The sequence below is a fragment of the Callospermophilus lateralis genome, chromosome 13 (genome assembly GCF_048772815.1).
Source record: "Callospermophilus lateralis isolate mCalLat2 chromosome 13, mCalLat2.hap1, whole genome shotgun sequence".
NCBI lineage: Eukaryota > Metazoa > Chordata > Mammalia > Rodentia > Sciuridae > Callospermophilus > Callospermophilus lateralis.
The window spans coordinates 54,836,323-54,846,865 of record NC_135317.1 but is presented as its reverse complement, the minus strand read 5'-3'; the positions used below and the strand labels follow the sequence as shown (position 1 = coordinate 54,846,865).

The 10,543-nt window shown below is 38.7% G+C and overlaps 1 non-coding gene across 1 annotated transcript; it reads left to right on the top strand.

The window, feature by feature from the left end:
* The first annotated feature begins 3,374 nt into the window (after positions 1–3,374).
* LOC143379754 (U6 spliceosomal RNA) lies at positions 3,375–3,481 on the top strand. The gene has a single exon (XR_013088533.1). It is a non-coding gene; the product is annotated as a U6 spliceosomal RNA (small nuclear RNA).
* The last annotated feature ends 7,062 nt before the right edge of the window (positions 3,482–10,543 follow it).

The window sequence follows — 10,543 nt, the reverse complement described above, 5'->3', positions numbered from 1 at the left end:
CAGGTTTTATTTTGAAAATGTGTGACTAACAACTGATTAAAATGTTAATGTCAGAATCCTGGGATTTAAAAAGCAATCATTTCAACCTCTGGTTTATGGCATTTAAAATTATGCTTTCTAAAATGCTGTGACTTGTTTTTTTTTCTGGATTGCCTTTTCATGAAGTAGATAGTAGAATTTGGAACTTCTCACTGGGGTCTAACCACAATGCAGGCTGGCCCCAGGGGAAACTGAGCTTTTGGGAATCATGTTGGCTGATTGTAAAAAGGTTCAGGACCCACTAATTTAGTCCCCCAATTCCGAACTCTTACCTGACTTTTCTTCACTATAGCATCTTAATTCTGGGTCTTAGAGATTGAGGTGACATCAGGAAACCTCTTATAAATAAGGAATCTATAGACAGAGCTGGGGATGAAGCTCAGTGGTCGAGCACATGCCCAGCATGAGCAAGGCTTTGGGTTCAATCCCCAGCAACCCTTCAAGTGTGGGGGGTGGGGAGGCTCTGTAGGACAATACTGAGAGGGGTTCTTGGGGTAGCGGTGGGGAGAAGGAAATTGGAAAGGGGAGGAGCCAGATGATCCAGAAGGGGCACCTAAGTCAGACTGTTCAGTACCCACCACTGATCCTTCAGTATGGGATCCTTCCATCCAGAGATGATTAAAGAGGAGTACAGAAGGTTTTCTCCCTCCTTTTTTTCCTCTAGGGCAGGGATTCTCTTCCTGATTCTGGTGAGGCTCTGAGGATTGCTAGCACCCCTTGAATGAAGACTCTCTGAAGACCTGCAACTCATGTTATAACCCTCACACCGATGAGCATCACCTCCAGGAATGTGCTGTCTTCTTAGGTAAAGAGCTGAGCTTGTTTGTCACCAGGGCCAGCATCTGGACTGCTAGCAGATTGTCTCACAGTGGAACCAGACTGGTGAGTAGGACTCAAAGACACAGGCTCTGTTCTTTGTGATAGTAAACACATAGTTGATTAGCTATAGAGTGAGAGCTCACCAGTCTCTCAGAAGACCCAACCATAACATTTTCATCCTTAGATGCTCTCTCAAGGACACTACCATATTTTCTTATGTACCTAAAACATAATTCCATGAATGCCCTCTAGGAAGGAGCCCAATCAGAGTTTGCTGTATAATTCTAGTCTTTAGCATCTATATTCTCAAATTAAATGGTTTTCAGATAAAATGTGCTTCTTTATTTGTACATAGTAATTGATGAGCGTAATTTGTTTCAAAATAGAAGTTATGACCTATGGGACAATCTATGTGTTTGAAACACACTAGAAATGTCATAATTAATGTCATAATGCCATATGGGAGACTATACTATATTTGAGACTATGTAGCCTTATCTGTATACCTACAATTCTTATAAATGTTTAAAGTTGAGTATTACTGCATGAAAGTGATTTTTATAGTAATATCAGTTCCTTTTGCAGAGTACTGGAGTTTGGATCTGGAATGTCCCTCAAAGACTTATGTGTTACAGGCTTGGTCCTCAAGTTGGTGCTATTGGAAAGTAATAGAACCTTTAAGAGATGGGGTTTAAGTGGGAGATAAGTAATTGGGAGCATGGCCTAAATGGGGAGTGTGGAGCCTCTATTGCTTCCTTTCTCTTTCTTTGCTTCCTGGCCACCATGAAGGTTTTGCTCTATCCATGCTACCTACCATAATGTGATATATTTCTACAGACCCAAAAGCAGTGGGCCAACCAATCATGGACTGGAAACTCTGAAACTGTGAATCAAAATAAAACCTTTATCTTTTTAAGGTTATTGTCTCTGATATTTTGTTACAGTAACAAAAAGCTGACAAACAAACAGAGGGTGCTCTGGTTCTCTATTGCTGCAATAATAAACCCACATATTTATGGTATAAAACACCAACATTTATCATTATTCTTATTGTTTGTCATGGATTTGGAAGATTGATGGATCTTAAATAGCCTGCTCTCACTCAGGGTCTATAGTCAGAGTAGAATAGCTAAGGCTGGAGTTTTCTTAAAAGCTTCCCCACTAACATGCCTGGCAGTTGATGCTGATTCTAGCTGGTGTATTATTCATCTTTTATTCTAATGTTTTGACAACTGGGCCTTCCTGATACTATAGTGACTACCTCTCCCAAGACTAGCTAATTCCTTCACATAGAAAATGACTTCCATGTGCAAACCAACCAATCTAGAATCCTTACTCCAACCACCTCCTTTATTATGTTCTCCCAGTGCTCTAAAGACTGGACCACTGCCTATGTGCTTTAATCACCACAGGGTTAGGAACCAGACAACTAGAACATTCCATATGTCCTAGAGCCCACTGAAATTAAACAAGCCACTCTTAGACCTGCTTACTCTGCCTCCCCTTTTCCTTCTAGAGGAAACCATCATCAAAATTCTTCTCTCTCTACTTCCTGACCAACTCTGATGCTTCAGTCCTGTGGCCTCTGTGGCATAGTGTGCTTTCTGTTTTCCGAGATCTTTAAGTAGAAAAACATCTTCCTTTGCAAATCTTTTCTGTGTCTGTGTGTCTTATTGTACCTCATTAAAGCACATTCCAAGTTCTTTTAAAAGCATCTGGGACCTCAGCTGTTGGCAGCTTCACTGACATGTAACATCTCCATGGTACTTGGGCTTCCTTACAGTATGGCTGCTGGGTTCCTAGGGAGAAGAGAGAGAGCTCACACACTAGGTAGAAGTGGTATTGCCCTTTTAACTGAGCCTCAGAAGTCAATCACATTCTCTTTGGTAGAAGCTAGTCAGTAATATGGCTGGCCTATATTCAAGGGAAAGGGAATTAGACTCCACCTCTCAATGGAAAGAATGCCAAAGAATTTGTAGCCATATTTAAAAATCACCACAGATAAATTTTATTCATGATCTATTCTTGGGTCTTTAAATAACTAAATAGCTAGTTTAAGAAAAAAACATTTTGCTCAGTTCAGGTATTTCCAAATGTAGAGGTCAGGTTCAATTTTCCAAGTGCTATTATTGTCATTTACCTTTAATTGTTTCATGGTGACAATGCACATATTCAAAAAACTGTACCTTCTTTGATATTTTACAACTCCTGACATTGTGATCTTTAATGCCTTAAATCATGATAAAGTATTTAAAATATTTTGAAATTATTTTAAGTTCAAATTTGGAGTGAAATTTGAAATTTTTATTTTTGTCTTTCTGTCAATAATTTTCTTAATAAATACAAATTTAGAGAACAGTATTAACTCAAATAACTGAACTGTGGGACAAAAATAAAAATAAACATTTAAAAATCAATAAATTAAAATATAAAAATTAGCCTGTGTGGAATGTGGACAATTGTCATTGGGATTTAGCTGTAGTATTATCTTCACTGACAAGAATTTATGTTTTCCTGTGCTTGCTACAGCAGCACATATACTAAAATTGGAACGATACAGAGAAGATTAGTGTGGCCCCTGCGCAAGGATGACACGCAAATTTGTGAAGTGTTCCATATTTTTCCGAATGTTTTCTTTGATATAAGGAGGCTGATTCATAGTGGGATAGGGAGAGGGAGCATGGGAGGAATAGAGGAATTCTAGATAGGGCAGAAGGGTTGGAGGGGAAGGGAAGGGGAATGGGGTTAGAAATGATAGTGGAACATGATCATCATTATTATCCAAAGTGTATGTATGAAGACACAAATTGGTGGGAATATACTTTGTATACAAGCAGAGATATGAAAAATTGTGCTGTATATGTTAATAAGAATTGTAATGCATTCTGCTGTCATATATAAATTTAAAAAAAGATTTATGTTTTCCTAATCTAATTTTTGATTTCATTTTCATTAATTGATTTCAAGAGATAGAATAAAAAATGTATAGGTAAGCCAATAAAACCAATGCAAGAAGAAAGATGTAATTTAGTAAAGCTCCAAGGGGAGACAGAAAATGCTCTTCAAGGAAACATGCATGAGAAGAGTCCAAAAAACCCTTTTCCCACTTTTAGATGGGCCTCATGCTTTAGACAACAAAAAGTTAGGGCCTTTGGTAACAATTTGGACTCAATAAAACAGAATGATTTTTAAATGTGCAGGGTCTGATGGTTTTGCCCCTTAAGGAATTTTTTTGAATCATTGTGGAGATAATGGCTCTCCATTTTGCACATTAATGAAATGAAAAATTGCAGGAGAAATAAACACCATGTTTGATAACAGGAAAGAAAATGAAAGGAGGAAGTCTCTAAAAAGCTCAGCTCCCTATCTCCCTCCCTCTCTTTCTCTCTCTCCCTTTGGTGCCAGGGATTGAAACCAGGGGTGCATAACCACTGAGCCACATCCACAGTGAGTCAAAGTCTTTTGTTAAGTTGCTTACCAGGCTGCTGAGGCTGGCTTTCAACTTGCAATCCTCCTAACTCAGCGTCCTGAGCAGCTGGGATTACAGGCATGCGCCACCATGCTTACCCACCTCCTTAAAGGCTAAAGGAGCTCATCAAGCAGCATCAGGGGCAAACTCATCCATGTTTCCATGATGGCCTGCCAGAAGAACACATCCATCTTTTCTTCATTTGGTGAAATGATGTGTTACTTTTAACCTTTCTCTATCAGAAACTCTTCATTTTCATTTGTGAAATGAAATCTTTCTGTTTCTTCTGATTTCCCTTAAGTCATGAATACCAACCTTAATCTAGATAGTAATGATTTCCTCACTGTTTATACTTGCTGAATTCTCTTTGTCCAGGCATAAAAGCATTACACTCTTTAAACTGTAGGGCTTCTTGCTGGTTATTATCTTTAACCCATGGACAATATGACCCCCAAATCTTGCTCTGTTCTAATTCAAAATAACATTAACTACTTCTACATCTTTTCTTGTATTTATACATGGAGTTTTGTCCCAATTTTTAAAATACAATAAATTACAGTGTAAATTAGAATAAATGACAACAAGTTCTACTTTTCATTAGCGATTTTAGTGTCTCATCTTATTAATTAAAGCTTCTAATGGGCAAGGACTATTTATAACTTATTATTATGTGTTTTACAGTGTTCAATTACAAGCCTTACACAAACCTTTATAAGCAGTACATAATATTGTATCTTTTTGTCTACTATGTAGCCATCATACCTTAGTGTAAGATTTATGTATATGCTCTCATCTCTTGAGCCAGATTGTGTGACTTTGCAAACTCAATAGCTGGTATTTAGAATGTATACAGAAAATGTTTTTGAATGAGATGTTGGTTGAATAATGTTTTGGTGGATGGATGGATAGAGGGATGGGTAGGTGGTTGGATTGATGGATGGGTATGTGGCTGGATGAATGGATAGATAAATGCATGGATGAGTGGATGAATGGATGGATGGGTGGATGGAACATCAACTCATAATACTAACCAAAATATCTTCAGAATAAGTTTGAATGTATGCAGGTCTACTTTTCCTATTTCCCTTTTAGGCACTCTTAAATCTGTTTAAATAGCTATCCTAAATTAACTTTTAAGTTATGAACATTTTCAGAAGTGTTTTTGTTTTCAAATAACAAAGGAGGGTGGGCAGAGAAGATATGGTGAAGTGACTAAGGACCCAGGCACACCCGATGTGACTGAGCTCCACAAGACACATAGCCGCAGTGCTGGTGCTCATGTTAGATGCTGCAAGTCTGTGAGCACCAAAATATCCACAGAAATACATTGCTTCTGTGTTCGTTGTTTTCCAAATAACAGCAGCAGAATGCTTTCAGAAGAGGTCATGAGCCACTTGGAGGAGGAAATAGATCTGAAATGCCTGAGGAGGTGGATAAGAAAAGCAAGAGAGAGCTGATATACCTCAGGAGGAGAGGGCTGGAGAGGCCAGAGGTGAGAGCCCAGCCTCCTTCCACCTCCTTGGCCCCACTGTGGTACTTTGCTAAGCCTCAGTTTCCTCATTAGAAAACTGGGGTGTTGAACTGCTTTGTTTTCGAAGTTCCTCCCAGCTCCAAAATGTCTTGCTTCTATGTGAGCCAAAATAAACAGAAATGGTATCACTTTCTGCATATGCTCTTGTAAGTACCCTAGTGAGAAAGCAGGAAGCCTGTGTTCCCAACTTAATGCCTTAGAGATACCAGTTCACAAGCCATTTGTTAATCTCAGGGACATTATTTGAATTCCTTATGAAAGTGTGGCTTAGTTGAGTATGGACCACGGTGTGTTTCTGTTGGAGGGGAAGGGAGACAGGTAGGTCTTTAACATTTGGACTATAGCTCCTGACTACATGATTGTACCACTCTTAACACTGAGTCCCTTGGTAATTTTCCAATTTCTGCAAGATTTTAAATGCAAACATTTCCAAAACATGGACTCTCCTATTTTTTGTTGAAAAGAAAATTTTAAAAAATGGGAGCTGGGGGTGTAACTCCATGGAAGAGAGTGCACTAAGCATGCTCCAGGCCCTGGGTTCAACATCCAACATGAAAGGAAGGAAGGAAGAAGGAAGGAAGGAAGGAAAGATGAAGGAAGGAAGGAAGGAAGATCTTCGCATTCCTCTGTTCTCCTCACCTATTCTTCCTTAATCCCAGTGCAGCAATATGCATGCACTTCATTGCAGTTGTCTTCCTTGTTTTTGAACTGTCTTAAAACACCAGTAAAAGAAAAGTGATCAACAGATTCAGAGGGAGATGTGGTTAACACCAAAGTTGCTTTTTCAGGGGAGCACTTACAAGTCTAAAATAGGAATTGTAAGTGCCATTTGCCTGGAAAAGAGACTAGCAGGGAGACAGATGTTTCTCTCATTATTTTTGTTCAGAGAAACCAGTGCTGCTCTGATATGTCACCATCCAAGAGGGCCACCAGTGCAGAGCAGGACAGCTGTGTGTTGCCTATCCTTGTGACTTTTACCATAGTCCAGGGAAGGAAAACATAGCTTGCATCCCCGCCCCCCTCGTTTAAGGCTTTTAGAATAAAGATATTGAACCATCATTGGTTTCTAATGTCAACGAGACAGCGCTCATTGTCCTGTATTCCAGTTAGCATGTTACCCTATGGTTCTTGGTTAATAGAAACTTTTTTTAGGAAACTCAAAACTAAGCAGGGTAAAAGGGCATAGTCAAGATCAGGTGTACTTATCTTCTCTTTTAATCCATCTTGAGACAAATGTGTCACGATTTTTTGTATCTCAAAGGTCCAAAAACAAGGTCATACTGGGGTTTTGAAGCACATTAACACCTTCAGACCGAGGTAATGACTTTCAAGTTTTCTTATTTACTTGGGAATCTTTCTCCAGGTTTAGTCAAGCCCACCCTTAACAAAAGACCTAAGCTACCAGCAGTCCGGGAAATGCTGCATTCTTGTGTGTCTTGGGCAGGATTTCCTGCAACGGGTCAAAAAAACATACTTTCCCATTGTCTTTGTTTAAACTGCCAAAAGTCCTTGTGTCCAATTGGAGACCCTGTTAGTCACTGCCATGGCAACTGAGGAAGACCGGCAGCTCATTCCTCAGCACTGTATTCAAAGTCTTGATGGTCATCTTTACAACAAAAGCAAATGAGAAGACAAGGTGTTTCCAAACCTGCTCGGGGACTACCATGCTCCACACCTCTCCCATCACCTAGTTGATGAAACAGGAAACTGCCCCTGGAACCAAACAAAAGCAACACAATAATGAGCTGATGCACAGAGGTGCAGTTTGGCTTACTAGTGCTCTTACGGAATAGCATTCTTATAATCCATTTCCTCATGAATTATAGGAAAGAGCATCAATATATAGGAAAAGCAGAAGAGAAGGTCAGAAGTAACCCCATGGATCTTGAAGTCAGAGTCTCAATGTCTTTCTTTTAAGAGATAAAACTCCAAAGGGATGAGCAGTGGAGAGCCAGCAGATGGAATAATGATCTAGAATGTGGGACACCAGTCACAGGTCTAGTTCAGGGTCTAAGGTTGAGTTGGCAAAAATTAAAATAACAATAGAAGCAGCAAGAAGAAAATCTTGGATGTGACTCTCAGGCTCAACAGATCTGAAGCTCTGCCCACCACAACCTGGAACTTCTTGCTTCCTGTACTGCAAGCATCTGTCATCTGGGTCTCCCTTCTTATTCTGCCACTGTCTTCCTACTCCCTCAATGCCCTTTAAGCAGCTTGCACTGCTGTGACTTAGCAGGATTTGTTTGTGGCTATTTGGTGATGGACATCCACAGTGAGTACCCAGGGCCACTGCTAGGTCAGTGTTTCCCAGAATGGCTCCATTAGGAAGTATCATTTTAAGGTCTTCTTTCCTTATGTCTCAGAATAACCCATTTGCTATGGTCCTGAGTACACAGTAGAGGTCAATGCCTTCCAGAGGACTAGGGATTGAGAAAGCTTATAACAAGGCTGAAAATGAAAGTAAGTGATATAGAGAAATATTCTCAGTAGAGTGACACGTCACTTGCTTGGCTTTTAGCAAGAGTTAATGGTGGTAATCTGTCAAACAAACAAACAAAAAAAGAAAATGGAATAGGTCATAGGTAACAAGAATCTTTCAATAGTGCTATGGCAGCTGAGTATTTCTTATGTTGGAGAGGAAGATAAACCACCTGCCACGTGATCACTAATGGGATCCTGTGACACTCTTCTTTTGCCAATCAATAAAGTCACCAGAAGGAAGCTATGAGGCTAAGAATAATTTTCAGATAGACCCAAGAGGTCAGCAGTAAGTTAATTCCAGTCTGGAGAACCTCCATTAATATTATTAGGATGGGGAAAAAAACATTTTATTTTCATGCACAGAAATGCTGATTCAATCAGGCAGTGACAAGTTGACCTAGAAAAAGTTTACACACAGAGTGGTATCTAGAAGTGATGACTAGAATAGAAACTAGATCCCCATTTTCAGACAGGTTCCTGGTAAAGTCTCAAGTCTACATCTCCATAGACTTAGATGAATTGAGTAAGCACCCAGTTTAATGAATTTTATCTAAGACACTCTTAGAAATTCTGCCTTTTTCTATTTCTTTTTATCACTAAAAACACAGAATTTATAAAACAGCAGACCAGGCAGTACATTATAAATACCTTTAGAGATAAGAATAATATAATTCTACTTATATAAAGTACGACATAATTAAAACTCATTTATGTTTTTGGAAGTCAGAATAGAAACCACCCTTATTTGGGGGAGAGGGTTGGCAATTTTAAGAGACCTCTGGGGTGCTAGTAGCATTCTGCCTTTTCTGATCTGGGTGCTGGTTACACAAGTGTTTTTGGCAATTATAACATGAACTTGAAGCATACTTTTTTGTATGTGTGTTATAATTCAACAATATTTTGTTTAAACTCTTATAGGAGATCCAGAACTTAGTATAGAAGTTTGGAAGAGTCCCACTCCAGGGTGTAGACTATTTATGAAGAGAATGAGATTGAAGCTGGGCTTAGATTCATGGGGAAAATTTAAATTAATGGTGCCCACTCATTCCTGGAGCTCAGAACAATTCTTTGCACATAGCAGGCTCTCCATAAACAGTTGTCAAATGAGTGAATAAATTAATGAGTTAAATTAGCACATTTTCCAAATAGAGTATCCAATAACACAGATCAGACAACCGGATAATGTTTTCAACATGTCATGTTCTAAATCTACCTTTCAGTAACCACATTATAGTAATCGACTTAGTGCTGGGATGCAATTTATATTTATAGAATTTAGGAAGTCCCATGCTGTGCTATGCACATGTGTGCATGTCTATCCCATCACCTCTCACTTTGGATCTACTTTCAGTTGATGAGTTCCATGCAGGATGTGAACTAGGTAGACACCCAACAAGTTCTTCAAGCTGTTGTAAACTTCAGTGTAGTCAAGAACTTCCAAGAGTGTGTATTACTCAAGGGCAGGGACCCTGTTTTCTCCATATTTAATTACTAGATCCCAACTCAGAGATTGGCACACAACTATGGTTAGTGGATTTGATTTCTGCTGAATGAATGAGTGAATCCCAGATGGTCATCCTGGATGATTTATCATGGAGATCTTACTCTACTGACTTTGTAGACTTGATATATATAGGAAAATTCTAACATTTTTTTAAATTTGAAGGTAGAAAATGAAGGACAGATATCAAATGAGTCTGAGCATCAGAAGATATCTGCCCTTAATATAGTCATCACAAATCCAGACCTGGTCTTTAGTTTTGTAGATTTTAAAAAAAGATTATTTTATATTAGTTCATGCAGGAGAGTCAGCCTCTAGTTAATTAATTTATAATAATCAAGCACACAGACACGTAGGTACCTTACAAATAATTTTTAGCAAGAATTACGTAGGTATACATAATGAGATTTAAAATGATAACATTGCATTATTTCCTCAGTATTTTTCATTCCTAGTCAAAAGTTTTCTGGAGGAATTAAATGAACATGAGAGGATTGATTGATGAAAGTAGTCAAAGTAAAGGGAGCTGGATGGTCTTGAATATGTACTTAGATTTTATTGAATACCCACTATATAATCAGACACATGATGGAGTCTAGATACTTCCCAATGTCATGTCACTGAAGTTTGCTTAATCTTCAAGGTAATTTTATAAAATTCATATTAATGTTCTCCTGTTACAAATGAGTTAATCAAAATTCAG